Below are 19,962 nucleotides of genomic sequence, written 5' to 3'. Positions count from 1 at the left end.
AACTGAGACTCAGAGGTTAAGTCATTTGCCACGTCTCCCTGCATGCAAAGGCCACACTCTTTCCAGAAGGGCAGACAGGAAGAAGAAAAAGGAAGGAAATAAAAGGTGGGCTGAGGAGTTTCTGGTCTGGACCTCAGTTTTCTCTGTGAAATAGAAAACAAGATCATCTACGGAGATGAGGAGGCAGGGAAATGTCAAGAGTGGTGTAGGGTCAGAAAAGCTTCTGTGGCTAAGAAAGTGGGGGCTTATCCACCCTCAGAGGCAGTGTTGCTACGAGGTTGGTCAGGAGCTGGTTATCCCTGTGACATGCTGCGCAGGGGGTCAGTCCCTGTCCGATTCACGGAGAAGGAACAGATTTTGTTTGTCGCTCATCGTTGAATCTCCAGGCCCTAGTACAGTGCCCGGCACATAGTAATAAGCTCATTTATTTAGTAAACATAATGGAGCACCTACGATATACTGGTTCTGTTGTAGGTGTTGGGGATTTGGTAGTGGCAAAGGCAGGTCAGGGGCGCCTGGCTGGCTCAGTCAGTACAGCTCGCGACTGCCGATCTCCGGGTCATGAGTTCAAGCCCCACGTTGGGAGCAGAGCTTACATAAGAAAGTTAAATAAATAAAAATGAAATTAAAAGAAAGAGAGACAGATTAAACCTTTGTCCTTATGGCATTTGCAGTCTGATAGGAGTCCGACAGTAAACACAGGAACTAACAAAGAGTAATAAAGTTATGAACTTAAAAAATAGAATAATAGGATAGACAGTGCCTGTCACAGGGGCGGCATTTTCTCAGGAGGTGACATTTGAGATATGACTGGAATGAGAGAAGACGTTGTTCTTGCCAAGATGGGGGAAGGGTGTTCCGGACAAAAGGAACAGCAAATGCAAAGCCCTGAGGCAGGAACAAGCTTGGAATGTTCCAGGGAGACAGAAAGAAGGCTGGTGCAGTTGAAGAGGAGACGAGAGTGGGAGAGAGTGGTAGGAAATGAGAGAAGAGGGGTCAGATCCTATAAAACCTCATAAGCCAAGTTAAGAAGCTTGGATTTTATGCTAATTCCAGTAAGAAGTCTTTGGAAGGTTTTAAGCAGTGGGAGGGATGTGATCTGATTTATGTTCTAAAACAATCGCTCTGGCTTTTCGATGGAAAGTAGACTGTGGTGGGAGGGGGGTAGCGAGTGGAACAGGAGGCTGGCGCAGCCGTCCAGGAGGGAGGGGAGTTTACTAGACTCACATAGGAGCAGGGGAGACAGGAGAAGGACTTGGATTTGGGCAGTGGGTCTTGCTGGTAGGTTAGAAATAGGGGGTGAGGAAAAGAGAGGAAGCAATGATGTTCATTCTCTAGGCTTTTGGACCGAGCTGATGGTGCTGTTAACTGATGGGGGAGGGTAGAGGAGGAACAGTCTGGGGGCAAGGGGTAGAGAAATCAAGAATTCCATTGTGGACATGTTAAGTTTGAGATACCTAGTTGACATCTATCATGGGTTGACTTATGTCCCCCCCCCAAAAAAGATAACATTGAAATCTTAATCCCAATACCTATGAAAGTGATCTTATTTGGAAATAGGATCTTTACAGATGTAATCAAGTTAAGATGAAGTCATTAGGGTGACCCTAATAATATGGCTAGTGTCCTTAAAAGAAGAGGAAAGGGGTGCCCGGCTTCCTCGGTCAGTGAAGCACGTGACTCTTGATCTCAGGGTTGTGAGTTTGAGCCCCACGTTGGGTGTAGAGATTACTTAAAAAAAATGAAATCTTAAAAAAAAATGAAAGAAAAGAAGAGGAAAACTTGGAACTCACACACAGAGCACACGGTGTGAAGACATAGAGGGAGGATGGCCGGGTGAGGATGGGAGGCAGAGATTGGAGTGGTGCTGCCACAAGCCAAGGAACGTCTGGGAGTCCCAGAAGCTGGAAGAGGCAAGCAAAAAGGATCCTCTCCTAGAACCCTCAAAGGAGTGTGGCCCTGCTGGCACCTTGATTTGGGATTTCTGGCCTCCACAACTGTGAGACCATAAATTCCTATTACTTTAAGCCACCTAGTTTGTGGTCCTTTGTTACAGCCGTCCTAGGGGACAAATACAGCATCCAAATGGAGAGGTCAAGTTTGGATATGCAGGCCTAGAGCTCAGGGGAGAGGTTGGTCTTTAAAGCCGCAGGACTGGATGAGATTACCCAGAGAGAGAGAATTTTGAGAGAAGAGAGCCCTTGTATTTCAAGGGAAGAGTGTTTCAAGGAGGAAAGAGTAGTTGATTGTGTCAGAGACGGGTGATAAGTAAGTCAGACTGACTTTGGCCCTTGGATTTGGTAAGAGAGAAGCTGTTAAAAAAAAAAAAAGAGGGATGTTGCTGATGATCTTGGCAGGAGATGTCAGCAGGTAGTGGAGAGAGAAGTCAAAGTGGAGTGAGTTGAGGAGAGACTGTAGGTAAGGAAGTATAGAGTAATGACAGAGAACTGTTTTGAGGCTCACTATGTAACAGCAAAGAAATGAAGCCTTACCTGGAAAAAGATGTGGGGGTCAAGGGAAGGTTTTTTAAAGGTGAGCAATATTAAGTCATATTTTTTATGTTAGTGGGTATGATCTAAGGAGAGACCAATGACCCAGAAAAAGAGGGGATAATTCCAAGGAGGAAAGTCATGGAAGAAGTAAGAACAGATGCGGTCCAGTGCACAAATGGGGGGAGACTGACCCCAGAGTAGAACAGAGATTCTTCATCTGCAGGGAGGGCAGAGACTATGAGTAGAGATCATGCAGATGGGTTGCTGGGAGGATGAAATAGCTCTCATTCCTTTGCATTTCTTTGTATTTATTTTATCAGTGCAGCAGGAGGGAGGGGTGGTGCTGGAGGGTTGAAAAGAGAAGGAGGAGAGAGGAGGCATGAAATAGTCCTTTGAGAGGCAGGGGAGGTGAATACACCATGGGAGTGTAGAAGGTTTGCAAGGTAGAGCTCAGTGCTCTCGTGAGATTCAAAGTCGCAAGTTTAGAGTGAGACCAGTCGACAAGCACTGTTGTGTGATTTTCCTCCATAATGTTCACTTGCTTGGATACAGGTGAAGGGTACATGGCTAGCTGGGTTTAACCAGAATTAGGGTTTTGCCAGAAAAGTACAACAGAAGCAAGAAGGAGAGGCAACGTAGATGAGGGTGTTTGTAAGATAGAGATCACGGCAGTAATGTGACCATGAAGCTGGGTAAGGGATCAAAGTGTCACATGCAGGGCATGGGGACAATAAAAACTTGTTCAGAGTATCAGGTCTCTATGGGATCAAAGAATAGTTGGAATGGAGGTCTCAGTGAAAGTTAATGGGAACAAGAGGAGGCATTAGGGGCTGGGATGCCTAAAAGTGGGATTATTGGAGGTAAACATATTGGTGAGGGCGAGACTTAGGGTATGACCACGGAAGAGGGTAGAGAAGACAGCAAAAAGGTAGCATATGGTGGGATCTAACCCCATTCATACCAAACACGCTGATGTTTTTGCAGGAGAAGGAGGAGAAGTAGTTGGGAACACCTCTCTAGAACCTGAGCTATGTGGGGCACCAGAGAAAAGAACAACCTTCCCTGTTTTCTTTATTCTTCGCCCTTGCCTGTAGGCAAGGCCATTGGGAGGCAGTATCTTCAGGGGACAGCCAGGCGTCAGTAGAGCAAGACAGTGAAGGGAATGCTCAGGGAAGGGTTCAAGGTTGGAGGGCCATCGGCCAGTGGCAGACTGAGTTCCAGAGGCTCCAGTGGCAAGGTTTGGGAATTGGAGACAGGCGGGAGATGGGATGCAGTCAGCAGCTACACAGAGTGGCTCGGGGATTTCAGTCTATGGGATTACGGGCGATGGGGGAGGCTAGGATCTGTGATAGGAGACACGATGGGGCATGTCCTGACATTGTCAGTAAAGGAGTGGGTGGTCAGGTAAAGCTACATACCATCTGGGGTATTTAGCGTGGCACATAAGACGACTCAACTGAAGAAAAGGATGCATGACATTAATCCATGTATCCCTGAGGGGTCAAGTGCTGTGCCAGGCACAGGGCATATTCATTGATTAAAACTGCAAATAGTTGGGACGCCCAGGCGGCTCCCTGTGTTGAGCGTCTGACTCGATTTTGCCTCAGGTCATGATCTCAGGGTCCTGGGATCAAGCCCCGTGTTGGGCTCCACGCTCAGTGATGAGTCAGCTTGAGATTCTCTCTCTCCCTCTGCCCCTCCCCTCTGTTTGCCCTCTCACCCTCTCTCTCTCTCAAATTAATAAATAAATCTTAAAAAAAAACAAACCCTGCATATAGTTGATGCCCTGGTGACTGGAATAGGGCAGGCCATAACCTAGTGCACTATGTACAACAGGTACCCAGAATCCTGGGGGTGTTGAAAATCTCTAAGTACCTTTGATGGCTTAATATCTAAATAGCTTGCACCTTGTCCCTTCTGATGAAAATCATTCCTGTGTTCAAGACTGAACAGGGACTGGACTGTGGTTGTGTTCTGCCTTAATTAGGAAGAGGTGGACAGGAGGCAAAGGTGGGGACCAGGAAAGTGACCTGTTTAAATCCTCCGTGCCCTACCTCAGATGCTCAGCGCAGGCCCTTCTCTAGAAACTCATAGCAGAAAAAGGAAGAGCCACGTCCTTCCTTTAGGTGGAAAGATGGCCATTCCAGCCCTGGGCCTTTGACTTTACTTCCTTTTCTCCCTGACCTGCTGCTCCTCCAGAAGAAATGATTTCCACTTACTTTGACTCCTATTTTTCTAGCTTTTCTGATTCTGTTTGCCCTCCCATTGTTTCATTGAGGCTAGGGCCACTTTTTCTTTCCCTCTCCAGAATCTCCCATGACATGCTTCCTTCCTGTCCCAATCCCTCCCCCAATACTACTAGATGTGGGAGTCCAAAACTTTTCTAAAGAGGCCTCTAAAGTTCCCACTGATGTTACGCCCCAGTGTCTAAGTTGACCTGGCCTGGTCTCTATGCAGCTGAGAAAGTGTCTCTTTGTGTTGGCTGATGAATGGCTGCCCTGTCCTGCCCCAGGACCTCAATACCTGGAGGGTAACAGGAGAAAGCCCACTCCTCTCCTTAGGCTCTGCACCTGCTGCTCTCAGCTTTCCTTGGGGGCCATGGGGTACCTGGGCAGGTAGCTTGCTGGCTAAGCCATGGAAGATCAACACTAACGGGGCAGGTCCAGGATCCCTTCCTGCCCTCGCCTCTCTGGACAGCATGGTGCCTGCTGAGGGGCTGCCCACACCCCTCAGCTTTCTCTTCTGTATCACCCCTGCTCCATCCTCTTCCATCTCCTGTTACTTCCTGGGAGTTGAGTCTCATAATAGAACAATGAGCCTGCTGGGATGCTGTTTCCCTCCATGATTAAAGGTTTGAACTGTAGAATTTCTGGGCTGGAAAATATCTCACCTGGTTAGACAGCTTCGCCTTCGCCTGTAGACAGGGCAGCGTGTAATTCCTCAGGCCAGAGTCACAGGCGCATCCTGGGGTTTCAAATGGCAAAACTCAGTTCAGTTCAACAAATGTGTATAGAGCGTTGTTTTTATTGTTGTTGTTATGTTGCTGTGCATGTTATCTCATTAAAATATTTTATTACTCACTTTGATTACTCAGATACTACATGCACATGGTACATCACAACTACTAGAAGGTAAATCATGGAAAGTGGGTTTCTCTATATACTTCTGTGCCACATCCACTTGGATCCTCTTTCCAGAAGTAATTGCTGTTACCAATGTCTTGGGTATTTTTCCAGAGATATTCCACACATACATAATTTCACTTAATCTTCATAGCAGCCTTCTGGGGGCGAGTATTGTGATTCCTGTTTGGAAGACAGGGACCATGGCTCAGAAAGGCTAAGTAAAGTGCATGCACAGTGTGTTAGTAACAGTGGCGATTCCAATTGAGGCATGTGTAAGTCCAAAACGGATACAGTTTCTGCTATAAATCGCTCCCAATCTGCTGTGTCAGCATCCCCCCCGCCCCCCAGCAGTCACTCACTCAGCAGGGTTGGCTCCAGAGCCTGGGTGTGCAGGGCCCTGTCCTAGGTGCTGAAGGCTCTTGTAGAGGCAGGGGATCACTGAGCCCCTACCCTCATGGGGCTCACCAAAGAGCTGGGGAGACTGGCAAATCCTGAAGTCTGGTAGAGAGAAGACAGGCAGTCATACATGCTGCCTGGCCACAGCATTTTTAAGTGGCACTAGGCAGGCCACTCCCTTCTTTTGACTCTCAGTTTCCTCATCTGTCTGATGGAGATCACTCACAGGGCTGTTGTGAGAATCTAGGGATTACAAATGCAGAACTGCTTGGAAAGCATCCAATCCCAGCACATGAGAAGGAGTCTAGGCCAGTACTGCGGACAGCCTCCCCATGTGAGGGCCAAGGGTCACTGAATCACTGAATGACAGAGGAAACGGTGGTCCAAGCCTCTGGGAAGTGATACATTGAAGTAGGGTTGCCCTTCTATGTTCTTTGTTTTAGGGTTGTCTTTAGAAGGCACGGAGTTGGTCTGGTTGCAAAAGACAGGGACTAGAAGTAAAATGGGGGTAGGGTATGGGGTTGACCTAGAATAAGATGGAGCCTCTTCTAGAACATTCGGCTGCAGGACATGGGCAAGTCTGCCCTGGGTTATACCTATAAATGCTACTCTGGGCAGCTTTCCTAGTTCTTCCCAGGCTCATCTCCCTCTCTGCAAGGTGGCCAACGCTTGCCTTCTAATGAGCCAGTTACCAGCAGCTCAGGGGCCTTTCTACGATCTGGCTGCAACATCTATCACCCCATCGATCGCCAGGGTTGATTCGGCTGATCTGGCTGGCTAGGCGGGTGTCCCCTTCCTCCCTCACCACTCCATGTGCATCCCTCCTGAAGCTGCTCGCTCGGTCGAAGAGGACCACCTTCCCCGATAGAGGAGGACCGTTCTTTGGTCAAGGGTATACGAGTAGCTGCGCTCCCCTGCTAGAACCTCCAAACAAGCTCTCAAGGGCCTTTCTAAAAAGTTCCTTCTGCCCGGAACTCTTCCCTTGTCCCTCCCCATCCCATCTTCACCTAGCTATCTCTTTTTCATCTTTTAAGGCTGGACTTAGATCTCATTTCCTCAGAGAAGCCTTTCTGGATTCTCCAGAGTAGATTATGAGCCCCTGCTATTCTCTCCGCCCCCAAGCCTCTGATTAGCTCATGTCACACCAGTCGGTGCCCATCTTGTCCACCAGACTGTCTGCTCCAGGGGGGTGGGCACGAAGCCCACCTGCTCAGCACAGAGCCTGGCACTTAAGGCATGCTAAATTATTTGTTGAATGAATGGCTGAAGTTAGTCACTCCTGCCTCTGGGTTCAACCTTGCCTGTATATTGATATAGCACCTCTTGTACAGTTGTTATTTTATTTTTACATGACTGTGTCATCTGAATCTTTTCCTTCGTATTCCTGGTGCCTAGCCCTTGTCACAGCACAGGGGTGGTCCTGCATATTGCTGAATGAACGAACGAATGAATGAATGAATTCTTGGCAGGGAGCTGCTTTGAACTAGAGAGCTTTTCCTTTGCAGGGAGTTCATGAACTATATTCCCGGGTGGGCCACGGAAAGGCTCAGGAAGTGGGGAACAAGATTGGGCTGGAGCTGGTGGGACTGGAGAGAGGAGAAAGCAAAGAGCCGGAGTGCCATCTCCTCTTTGTCGTTGCTGCCATGTGGAGGGCAGGAGATGACCCCAAAGGAGGGGACTTGATTCCGGGAGGGATCCTCTCTGAGAGCTCTCAAAACCCTCTGTGACTGAGGTGGGCTTGGCTCAGGCAGACCGGCCCCAGCAGCCCCCCGTCATTCTCCTTGGAGAAGGGGTGAACAGAGGCGGGGGGAGGGTGGGACTCTGAGATTTCCATCCTCTGGGCTTCTCTTTCTCAGTCTCTTCGTCCCCAAGGCACCAGCCAGAATCGGGAGGGGAGAGGGGTCAGGCCGAGCCGGGCAGCGGGGGAGGGGCGCTGCGGCAGCCGGCTGGTGTCCTCTGGTGTCTGGAGCCAAGGCCCCGAGCTCTCGGCCCCCGCGAAGCGAGGCGAGCCGGAGCTGTGCGGTGAATGCAAAGAGCCGGGCGAGCTCCCAGCCCGGCGCCGCCGACGGCGTCCTCAGCCACAGCCCAATGAGAAGAGAGCAGATAATTTATTCTCTAATCCCGGTTCGGGTGCCCGGCGCTGGCGAGTGGCGGGGACTTGGGGGGGTGGGTCTCCTCGTCCCCTCGCCCCCTCCCGCCGCCGCCCCCTCCCCGCCCCTGCGGGCTCCCGGCGCGCACACACACATTTCCTGACAATTAGCGAGCACACCTTGGCCGCGCGGCCTCCGGCGGCGCCGCAGCTTTTGTCTCCCGCCCCGCGGGGCTGCGAGGCGCGGGCGCCCGGGCGCGAAGTTGCCGCCCCGACGCGCTGCCGCGGAATGCCGGCCGCCGCTGCCGTCGGGCGGGCGCGGAGGGCGGGGTGGGTCGGGCACGCCGGCCAGGGGCCGGGGGGCTGCAAAAGAGAGGAGAAGAGAGAGAAAAGTAAGGCAGCGCTGGCCCCTCTTCCTTTGTTATAACCCTGAGTGTGTGCGGGCGTGAGCGCGCGCGGGAGTGCCTGTGTGTGCACATACGTGTGCATGCCTGCGTGTGCGCGCGCGTGTGCAAACGCGTGCCTGTGTGTGCGGGTCGGGACCGGCCGGGGGCGGCGGGACCCGAGGACGTGAGGCGGCGGGCTCTGTCGCGCTCCTCCCGGGACTCGGGCGTGCGGGCAGGTAGCCGTCCCGCCCCCGCCCGCTTCTCAGAGGACTGAGCGCGGAGTTTGTTCACCGACGGGCCCGGTGCGGCGGGGGGGGGTGCGGCGCGGCGGCCTGGGCCGGGCCTGCGGGCGTGGGGGAAGGGGAGTCGCCCGCCCAAGGTCTGCCCCGACCGCAGGGGGCGCACGAGGGGGGCTCCGGGGCCCGCAGCGCGGCGCGGACGCGGCTACGCGGCCCGCTTCCACCCGGGTAGGAGCTCGCTAGGGGCCACTGCGAGCGCCGGGAGGGCGCAAGGCTGTGGAGGTGGCTCGCGGGGCTCTGGAGGGAGCGGGGGGCGGCGAGACGAAGTCTGTCTAAATGCTAGTTCCCTGAAGTTCAGCTCATCGGTTGTCATTTCATACCTTAATGCATATTTATGCTGCGCCGAAATAGGCTTCATAATTAACTCCCGGAGTCATCCGCAGAGGTTAAAGGGACCCCGAAGATTTGTGCATTGATTGGGTACCACGGCGGTGTGTGTGTGTGCGCGCGCGTGTGTGCGTGCGCCCCGTGCGAACCCATTGAGAAGAATAATTATTTTTCTCCACTGGAAGCTACAGCAGAGAATCAGACAAGGAGGGAAGAGAAAGAGAGGTTGGAGAGGGAGAGAGAGAGAAAGAGACAAAGGAAGTGAGTGCGAGAGGAGACGGCTTAGCATCCGAACTGTGAGTACTGAGCGAAACCAAATAGGCAGAAAGTGCTGCGAGTCGGGGACCCCTCGGCCGGGTTGGGGCCGGGAGCAGCTGAGGAGGACTCGCCTCTTCGCCGGGGGGTTTTGGCTGGACGCAGAGCGGTCCTTGAGGCAGGCGCGGACTCCGGGCTGCGGGTTCAGGCACTCACCTGAAAGCCAGCGCCGACCGGCCGCGGGTTGGGCTGCGTCAACCGCAGCCCGGGGTCCGCCACAGGGAAGCCCCCCACCCCGCCCCCATTGCCTTTGTTCCTTTTAAAGGTTTTTTTGCATCTGGTAGGATTCGGGGGGGAGTAGGAGAGGGAGCTAGAGAGAAACCCGCTTTGGGTGCCCCCCCTTTCCCTTACCCCCTGGTGGGGGGCGGGTTGGGGAAGGGGCTATAAATGAGGCAGGGATCAGGACTTTGTGACACCTGTGCATTTGTTAGCACTAAGAAGGGAAAAGCAGAGGTGTCCGGGGACAGGGGTCTTCAGGAGACCCCAGTTTGGGAGACCGAGAGAAGCCATTTCTAGGAGCAAAACCGCCAACTCTTGGCCCGGGGTCCTCCGCCCACCTCCCTCCTCGGCCCTAGGGCCCTCGCGCCCCGAAGAGGGGCTGGAGCTGGAGGCCCGCCAGGGAGCTGGAGCCCTGGCCTGGGTGGGGGCGGGGGGGGGGAGGCCGCTCTGGAGAGGGAAGCTGCTCCCTTTCCTGAGAAAGGGTCCATGACAGGGTGCCCCTAGGGAACGGGGCTGGCTACCAGCCCCTGGCTCTACCAGACCTGTCAGGAGAGGGCGCCTGGGTGCCCAAGGGAGAGCCCGCCCTTCCTGACCGACATTCCACAGCCTCCCTTTGAAAGCATAGTATCCTGCCCTCCTCCCCTCAACCCTCGTTAACAAATTCCTCTTCAGGTCTGATTTTACTCTCTCCTGGTGATTTTTCAATGTACCTCATCTGCCAGTCAACAACTTGGCCCGCCTTCAAGCCTTAAGAAGGGCTAACTTTAGAGGGAAATTCAGCTCTTTTGAGGCTGGGATGGGAGCCCTGGGATCACAGAGCTCTGAATTGGTTGTCCTCTAAGAGGCCCCCTTGGGGGTGGTTTTGGACGCCTTAAAACCCTGCTTGCATCCTCCAGGAGGTCAAAGCTGAGGCTTGGGACTGGGAACAGCTTCTATCTGTCACTCAATTCCAGCTCCCCATCACCCCACTGATGCCCATCCCAATCAGGAGAAAGAGGAAGATCTCTCTTACACACCATGCACGTGTGCACACGCACAGAGGAAGTGTGTATCCAGCTGGGGCCCCTCCTAAAGGCATTAAGAGGAAGGAGGAACCCTCAAATAGGGAGAAGCAAGTTCAGTGTAACCCCCAGGAGGTGGTGTGAAGACTCTAGGTGGTGGGGAAGACAGGGATCAGGATGGTAGGCCAGCTCTGATTGCAATCATATGCATATGGGCCTGTCTTCCCACTGGACTGCCTGGCTGTGCCTTATTGAGTGCTGTCTCCCGGTGCCTAGCACAGTACCTGTCCCATTGTATGTGCTCAGTGCACCTTTGCTAAGTGAGTGGCTGCCCCCGCGGACCCTCTCCCTACCCTTGATTTCTGCCTGCCTCCTCCTCTGAGAGGTACTCCTATAGGGCTTGGGAGAGCCCAGCTGTGTGATTCTTTAGACTGGGCTGCTATTGCCTGCCCTGTGTAGGTTTAGGGGGGGCAGGAGGGGAGGAAAGGAGTGGAGGAAGAATCAGGCCTGGGCAGAACATCAGAATATTTTGGTATTCATGAATTGCTCAGGTTGAAACGCATTGAGTTTGCCAATGATCTGTTACTGTATTTTTCTTTAACAGCGTAACTGCTCTGAGGGGCTGAACTGTGGCCCGGGTCCTGTGATGGGGGAGGCTGGATTCTGGTGATATAAGCACTTCCCTGGGTTCTTCTCCCTCCCACAGCCCAGTCCTGGAGCTTAGTAGAAATGCAGGGGCAGGAAGTATCAAGGCTGGAGAGACAACCCCCCTCACTCTCATCTCCCCAGCTTCTGTCTTTGCACTTCCCTTCTCCTTGGTTTCTCTCTGCCTCGATTACCTGAGACATCCCCAGGTCTCCCTTCTCTTCCCTTCCCTAAGAGCCCCGGGACCCTCCCAGGCTGGGAGCTCCCTGTTGGTCTGTGAGGGCTCAGAGCTGAGCCCTCCTGAGACAACAAGAGAAAGCCCTTGGGAAAAAGAGAATTCATGCCTGACCTCTCTGTGCTTTCTTGCTCAGTGGAGCCAGTGACTGAGAGGGAACCTGAGCTGGTCAAGCTCTGGAGTAGAGATGGAGCCAGGAGCAGTGGGAGTTCGAGCCATGGGGAAGGCTACCGAAGGGTCCAGAAATAGGGCGCTCATCCTGTTTCAGCTACAAGCACACCGCTAGTCTGGTTCAGGTCTGGAGGACCACGTATGGGAGACTGGCAGATCCATCTGGAACTAGTCTTCTCCTGGGTCAGTTCTGGGCCAGGGACTGCACCCGCTGATCCATCCTAATTGCAACTCCAAATCTAGACATCTATTTGGGGCAGAAGCAGCAGAACCAAATCCCTGAGGCTCCTCTGAAGTTTCAGACATGCCTCCCTTCTCACGGAGTGGAGCCGGATACGTTCCTCATCCTCACCCACAACCTGCTGCAGCACAGGGACGCTCCTCCCAGAGAGTGGAGGCATGAGGGAGCTCCAGACACACCAAACCTGGAACATGGGAGAACCTAGATCTCTTGCCCTTGTTCCAGGTTCATCAGCCATTCGTTCATTCCATTCAGCAAATGCATACCTCTTATCATTCAGCCAACATCCTTAGAATAATATGATATACTTCCAGCTTAATCTCCTCCAGGTTAGTGTGGGGTGGTGAGAGCCTCCTCCTATTCAGAATCTTCTAGCAGCCTGGTTTCCTTCCTTCCCCCCCCCCCCCGCCCCCCGTGGGCAAAGACGCAGGGTTGCTGGGCTCCAGGCTGCCCCAAAAGATACATAAGTATGAAAAGCTCTGACAGGAGAAGTCAGCTCTAACAGAGACTCATTAAATCCAACGACCTTGGATTTGATCTATCTAGCCTCCTTCCAGGTGCAAGGATCCCTTCTACACTAGTAGACCATTTATTGGGCGCCTACTGTGTGCCTGGCAGTGGGTCTGAGATGTGGATGTGTTTGACTTCCTCTGGAGTCAGGGAGTGCACTGGCTCTTTCTGGAGCAGCTCTAGGTCTGCTTCAGTCCTTTCTGGAGCTGAGCCTAGTCTGTGCCCCTCGCCCCCTCCATCTGTGGCTTTCTCTCCGATGGAGGGCAGGGCGAATGGCTCGTTAGCCTCATCCTCATTCCTCTTCTTGCAAAGGAGGGCTCCCCCATCTGGCTTACCCTCAGCTTGAGCCATCTCCAACCATCTCCAAGCCCGGTGACCAGACTGAGGCTGAGGTTCAGGGTGACTGTGTGCCCTCGGAGGGACTGGTGGGACCAGAGGCTCCTAAAAAAGGGAGTTGCTGCCGCCTGTTCCCCAGGGGAAGAGGCTTCAGTGTCCAGGCTAGCCCTCCATTCTCCAGTCGGTGTGGGCACAGAGGGACTACCACTGGAGAGGGAGGGCATACGACAGGGGCCGTGGAGTATCTGCCCTCCTCCTCCTGGCAGGCAGACCCTGAGGGGAATGGCAGGAGGTCAGGGTTTGGGTAACCCTAGGAGCAACACTGCCCACCCACCTCTGTAAGCCTCCGTTTTCTCATCTACTAAATGGGAATAAGAATAATAGGGTTTGAGTTCCTGAATGGTTGTTTTTTTTTTTTAAGATTTTATTTTATTTATTTGAGAGAGAGAGAGAGAGAGAGACAGCGAGAGAGGGAATACAAGCGGGGGTGGGGAGTGGGAGAGGGAGAAGCAGGCTCCCCGCGGGGCAGGGAGCCCGATGAGGGGCTCGATCCCAGGACCCAGGGACCATGACCTGAGCCGAAGGCAGACGCTTAATGACTGAGCTACCCAGGGACCCCCGAGTTCCTGAATGGTTATAAACAGGGGCGTAGCACAGGCATGACACACAGCTTTCACTCAAATATTAGTCCCTGTCCCTTTCTCCCCTTCACTTTCTCCTCTATAATTTCTTCTTAACGTGTCCATCTGCTGTCACCTCCTTGCCCCTTTCAAGCTTTCTTCCAGCGTTTTCTGTTCTGTCTGGGCCAGTTCCTGCCCCTCCCGCTGTTTTGTCCCCCACCTCCGTTCACTGCCTCCTGGTTGCCCCGCCCCTCCCCCACCTCCTTTCCCTGGCCGGTGGCAGGGCCCAGGCTGTGCTGACAACAAGACAGGGCGGGAAGGTGGCTGTCTTGGCTTCTCATTAGAGGCCGGAGAATGTGTGGAGTCATGACGGACAATGAGAGCCAGCAGCAGGAAGAATGGGGCCTCTGTCGGAGCAAGAGAACTTTCCCCAACCCTCAGCTCAGCTGAAGGGGAGTACCTGAGTGCCAGGAAGGGGTGGGGGCCACAGGTGGTAGGCATGGGGGAGGGGAGGGGTGGGGGCCACAGGCGGTAGGCATAGGGGAGGGGAGGGGAGGAGGCCACAGGCTGCAGGCATGGGGGAGGGAAGGGGGGACACAGGCGGTAGGCATAGGGGAGCTGGCAGAGCCCCCTGGAGCCGGCCACCATGGGAACAAATTCTTCGCATCTGTTGGCATTTCTGGGGAGAGCTCAGAGCTCAAAGGTGACTGTCTCTCTCCCTGAGGACAGGGCCAGGGAGGCCATAGAGAGAATGTGCCAGGGGGCTGCCTGGGCCCCAACTCTCAGCCCCAGCAATGCTGCAGACAGTTTGGGGGTGACCGCAGAGGAGACAGGAATAGTGGGGATGGCCCCAGCTTGAGGAGGGTGAGTCCTTAGGGTCCTCACCAAGTGGTGACTTTGCATTAGAAAGCAGAGTCTCGGGATTGGAGGAAGCAGAGAAGGAGGCCAGGGTAGCTGGTCTGCTTCCCCTTTCTCCACATCCCAACGAGGTCTGGATGGGCCATTGCCTGAGACCTGACAGATGTTCTTCTCGCCCCCCCACCCCTCCTCCCCCGTTTCTGGCCCCAGAAACACCTTGAAGAGACACGGCCCTTTCGGGAGCTTACTTGGGGCTTGTCGGGTGGGCTGGGGCAGGCAGGGCTGAGGCTTTCATGTGCCTGGGGACAGGAATCTGTGGGACCGACCAGGTGAGAGTGGATGGAGGGGCCAGATGTAGCTGGTGTGTGGATCTTCAAACTAGAAGGGCAAGTGCAGGAGCAGCGGAGGTGGAGGGACACAGGGTGGGGGCGTGAGGGAGGGGAGGAACGGGTGCGCAGAGATGGGGAGGGGCAGCCAGGCAGGAGAGGGGGCCTCCAGGGAGCCGCCTCAGGTCTCCTGCCAAAAACTGAACCATAAAAAAGCTGGAGGGGAGCAGCAGGGGAAGGAAGGAGAGAAAGGAGATGGGGAGAAGGGGGAGGAACAGCCCCTCCACACCAATAGCCCGGCAGGGGGACGTGAGTAATACACGGCTGGTTCAGAGGGAGTGAGATCAAAAGCGAATAGATACAAGAGGTTTGTGCTTCACCGACCAGACAGCCAGAGGCTCAATGAGACCTTTGTTACCCAGGCCCAAGTCAGGGTTGAAGGAATACCTGACCTCCCCCGCCTGCCCAGCCCACCCCCACCCCCACTCCACTGGCCACCGGGCTGGGGGAGGGGCGGGCCAGGCCTTCTCAATGAGTCAAGTTGAGTTGGGCACCGCTCAGACCAGGCTAGTGGGTGGGAAGAGGGAGGAGGCCTGCCCTCGCTGGGCGTGGAGCTTCTGGGGGTAGGTGGGAGAGTGAGTGGCTGCCTGGAAGCAGGAAGTGGCTCTGCGGGAATTCTGAGGGAGACTTCCAGGGCAAGGGGGCCCACCAGGTGAGCTGTCCCTGGGACCCCAGCCCCTGGCCCCAGTGTCCCTTGGGAGGGGACTGAGGGCATTCTGCTTGGAGCCCATGGGTTTTGGGATATGGGGACCCATGGGCGAAAGAGGCAAGGGAGAACCAGAGGTTTCTGGGTTTGGGGCAAATGCTAGAAGTTCAGGTGGGAAGTTGGAGGATGTCCAGCAGTTTGGCCTGCAGGTTGGAAAAGACGCGCGCGCGTGCGCGCGTGTGTGTGTGTGTTGCGTGTTGTGTGAATGCCCTGTGGTTGCTGGAGTGGGAAGCCCAGGTAAAGGAGGTCAATCCAGCCAGGGTCCTAAAGAAAACCAGTGCCCCCTGAGGTGAGGGTTGTAGCTGAGCCCTGATAGACACGGCCTGATCTGGGTCTACGGCCTCTTACTTTCCTGTCGGGATCTGAAGCCCCTGAGGCTTCCCTAAACCTGAGGTTCCCTGAACTCCTGTCTTCCGAGGCTGATGCTTGCCCACAAATGACCCATCACTGCAGAGAGGAGGAGGAGACAGTGCTTGTGTTTAGAACACATCTTTTCCAGCGTTCTGAGACCTTGGTTCCCCTCCACTCAGCAATTCCCCAAGTCCCCGGGTCCCCAGTGCCTGTGCCAACCACCATATCCTGCCAAAGAGAGAGAGAGGGCAGCAAGCACCCCCTCTCACAGCATCACCCAGGGATGGGTCTGAAGCTAGCTGCCCTCAGCTGCCGAGGATTTCAAGCTCAGGCCCTTTCCTGCCTCCACCTGGGGCTGAAAACAAGGTCCTGCTTTCCTCTAAACCCCATGAGAACGGGTATAGTTGGTAGATACCCTGACTAGTCTAGGATGTGTGGGCCAGGCCCCAACCTTGGGGGTACTCAAGAAGCTTGTTCACTCTTCTAAAGAATAGAACCTCTGGTTCTCCCTTAGCTTCCATTCCCAGCGCCACCACCGCCCCCCCGAATCCCATACTCAGGCCCTCATCTCAGCCTTCCTTTACCCAGACCCTCCTTTGCCCTCTCTGCTTCCCGTGGCTGGACTAGGAAGGGTTAAGTTTTGTAAGGAGAGCGTCTAATATGGGGCTGGCCCTGGGCCTTGGCAGCAGTACCATTGAAAAGATCCGGCCTTACTCTCTAGAGGAGGGGGTAGTTAAGGACCCTGAGCAGGGGGCTGGAGGCTAATTAAGGGAATTAGAGGAGGTCCTTTATGGCCAGGAAGCCACCCCTCCTCATACCCTGGAGTGAGGCCCATTGTGTGGGGACTTTGTGGGGCCAGAACTGGAAACTCATTACTGGGAAGGCTTTAATGCTGGAGCCAGGGCAGGTGGTGGGGGATGGTGAGAGAATGTAACCTCGGGGCCCAGTACCTCGGGGGGGGTGGGGGGGGGTGGGGGGGTGGTGGCAGGGTGGGTGGGGAGGGTTGGTGGGAAGGGGACTCCCCAGGTACCCCCAGCTCCCCGCATCCTTTTGAGATTCCCACCGCTGGACCCCCTCAGCTCTGCTGTGGCCTATGGCTTTTCATTCCTATGTGATTGCTGTTTCTAATTCATGTAGGGCTAAAAGCCATGGGCTACAGTGAGGGGCGTGCTCCTTCTCCTGACATCTGCACCTCCCTCCCCACAGGACCGGGCTGGGAGCCAGCTGCAAAGGGGGTACCAGGAGGGGTTTCCACTTGGGGATGGGGCATGCAGGGGATCTGGTAACGGAGGGTCTGGGGCCAGGCTGTGTGACCTTGGCCAAGTCACTTCCCCTCTCTGGGCCTGGTCCCTCACTCTGAAATGAAGAGGCTGGACTGGTGATTCCAGAGGGAGATTCCCTCTGAGGATGGAGACACATTCAGGGGGTGCCAAGGTCTGTAAGTCGGTTCCTTCCCCCCGTCCCTTGCCAAGTTACTGAGGACTGGCTCATGCTCAGAGCTTTGGGGGCCTGAGTCAGGGGCATGGGGCCACACAGCACTAGGGCCTTCCCTCAGTGCCCCCCAGGACAGTCCGTGCTTCTGGACCTCACTTCTCTGTGGTCAGCTTGAAAGCCATAGCCTTCTCTGTGTAAGAGAGACCTTGGGACTTCTCAGTGGCTGAAATGGGAGAGCTCAGGCCGGCCACTTAGGGAGAGGAGGTTCCACAGAGGGAAACTAGGAAGGCAGCCTCTCGCCATGGGCTGCAGGGTGGGGTCGGCGGTTCCTAGCTCCTGGTCGGCTACCTGGCCTAGCACTGGCCTCCCTCTCCCCGGGTCTGTGAAAGGTACCCGTTCTCCCTATTCCCCGCTGCCTGCCACTCATCTTGCCTGACTCCCCATGCCCGTTCCCACTCTCACCTTCCTGCCCTACCCCTCAAGTCCATGCAAATCTGCCTAACTCCATCCCAGGCAGTCTGGCTGGAGCAGCAGAGGAAGCACCCTCCCCTCCCCTCCCCTTCCAGCCCCTAGTCTGTCTAAGACAGACCACGGCAGAATCAGAGAGTATTATATTTGGTATTGAGAATCAGAGGCAAGTTACTTATAATGTCTCAGAGCCCTTAATCTCCCTGACCAACATTTATCTAGTGTCTGCTAGGTACCAGGCAAGATTCTATCCATCTTACCCGGACTCACTTAATCCTGGAAACAACCCTAAGAAAAAGGTACTATTACTATCCCTTTTTACTTTGGGAAATCTGAGGCACAAGGGAGCTAAGAAACTGGCCCAAGTTCAGATGGCTAGTAAGAGGCGGAGCTGGGATTTGAATCTGGGCTCTTAAACCGCATCATGCTGGATGCAGGGAAAGCCAACAAGCCAGCCCATGGGGAAGCACTCTGGAAGCTGGAAATTGCTGGATGCGTGTCCACGAACCGCACCCATGGCCCCACTCTAACCACCTTTTGTCCATCCTTGGTTTTCCTTTTCCAGCAAGAGCACAGGGGGAAGAAAAAATCAAAACAGTCGAAGAAGCAAAGAGAAAGCCCAAGCCAGCTGCATTTTTGCTGGGGCTGCTCCAAGCCACTTCCCCCCTTGCCCCAGCTTGGGTGGTGCAAGGAACGGGGATGAGAATTGCCAGGCTTGGTCACTTTCCATTTGGGTTCTCTTGCCCAGAGATAAGAGGTGGCTAGAACATTCCCCCACCTCCCTCCTTGTCCAGCTGCCCCCAGCTCAGAATGAGCCTCTCTTGTATTCCTTCCTCTGCTCAGAGGACATCCAGATTTACTCCCCTGCACTCCCCGATCTAATTGGCAAGTCAGGCTGGGGCAGCACCCCCTTCCTGCCTCTGCGGCTGGGTCCCTAGCAGGAATCCCAATGCACAATTTGCCGGGAAGTCCCCCGCAACCCCGGGCTGGGCCTGGACGAAGGGAACAGACGACCAGGCCAGCTTTTGCCTCTCTAAAGCTCCAGCAAGGCAAGGCTCTGAGCAGGGGTTTGCTGGGTAAATGTTGGTTGAATGAATTGTGAGCCCGGAGAACAGGGACACAGAGCGAGGTGGCTTCGCTGGGCCTGGGCCTAGGGCACCTCTGGGGTTACAAGGTTGCAGTTTCTCTCTGTTCTTTGTCTCTTGGCCACTGCCAGTGTTCCAGTCCTGGAGGAGATATGTAATTATATATTTCACATAATTGTTCAACTGAAGTGAATAGGCAAGCTGGCCTCATGCCCTTTCTCCCTGGAGGATTCACGGATCAGAGGGCTGCGTCTATCCTGGTCCCTGCCTGCAGACAGCTGAAACCTAAAAACGATCCTGAACCTCAGTCTTTGTCACAGTCCTCAGAGATACCCAGCGTACAACCTCCCTTGAGAGAGCCGGCCCATGTTGAACAACACAGAGATTCAAGTGAATCTCTCTGGTTGTGTGTATCCCATTTTTTAGCGCAAGTGGAGTTTGCTAAAACTCTGCTTCTTTCAAATGCAAAGACTATTCAAAAAAAAAAAAAAAATCTCTGCCCCATTGTTAGAAGGGGATGGCACTAAGGTTTGACCTCTGGGAGCCCTTCTGGCCCCGACAGTCAGGACCACTGTGTTCCCAGCTCTTCCTGCATGTCAGGCTGACGATGCTAGGTCATGCTTAGGATGACCATTAAGGTGGGCCGGCCTCTGCCAAGCGGTGGGCCTCCTGGAAGGCCCTAGAGGTCAGGGCTTCAAGATATTTCAAGACTGTTCCTGGTCTGACCCTTCCAGTTCCTGGGGCCCCTGAGTCCCTCAGAACCACTGCTAAATGCCTGTTTGTCCTCGTAGTCTTGAGAGGTGGGAGGAGCCTCCCCTCTTTCTCTGTAGGTGGGCAAGCAAGAAATGAGTGGGGGCTGGCCTGGAAGCATCAGAGGCCGAGAGGACCTTGGCTCCAGAGTCCAAGGAGCTCAGTAAGCCAGAGGCTGGAAGTCAGTCTCCAGCAGGCCAAGAAGGAGTTAATCTCCAAGGAGAATGAGGGCTACTCCCAGACTGGAGTCCTGTGCCCAGCCCTGCGGCTGCCAACTCCGGGAAGAAGTCCTGGGATCTGTAGTTTGTGTCACCACCCACCCTGGCCTGCCTGTTTATCAACACAGTCCTGGGGACTACAGTTCCCAGAAACCTGCAGAGGCCAGGCTTTGGGGGAAGGGGTGGGGTGTGAGGCTCGGTGGCAGCAGGAGGGAGAGGGAGGAGGTGGGGAGAGAAAACCCAATTCACCCCCTTCCTTTTTAATTCTTTCTCCTGGTGTGTCTGCTCCACCGCCCGAG

The 19,962-nt window shown here is 54.5% G+C and overlaps 1 protein-coding gene across 1 annotated transcript in view; it reads left to right on the top strand.

Moving 5' to 3' along the window:
• The first annotated feature begins 15,130 nt into the window (after window positions 1-15,130).
• Window positions 15,131-19,962, top strand: part of BLACAT1 (BLACAT1 overlapping LEMD1 locus) — a 14,875-nt gene continuing 10,043 nt past the window's right edge. The window contains exon 1 of the mRNA XM_081825100.1: window positions 15,131-15,303. The gene's annotated coding sequence lies outside the window, so the exon portion shown is untranslated. The remainder of the gene's footprint in view (window positions 15,304-19,962) is intronic.

Source organism: Leptonychotes weddellii, chromosome 6 (assembly GCF_054177405.1).
Source record: "Leptonychotes weddellii isolate Sample4059 chromosome 6, ASM5417740v2, whole genome shotgun sequence".
NCBI lineage: Eukaryota > Metazoa > Chordata > Mammalia > Carnivora > Phocidae > Leptonychotes > Leptonychotes weddellii.
This window is presented reverse-complemented; position numbering and strand designations above follow the sequence as displayed.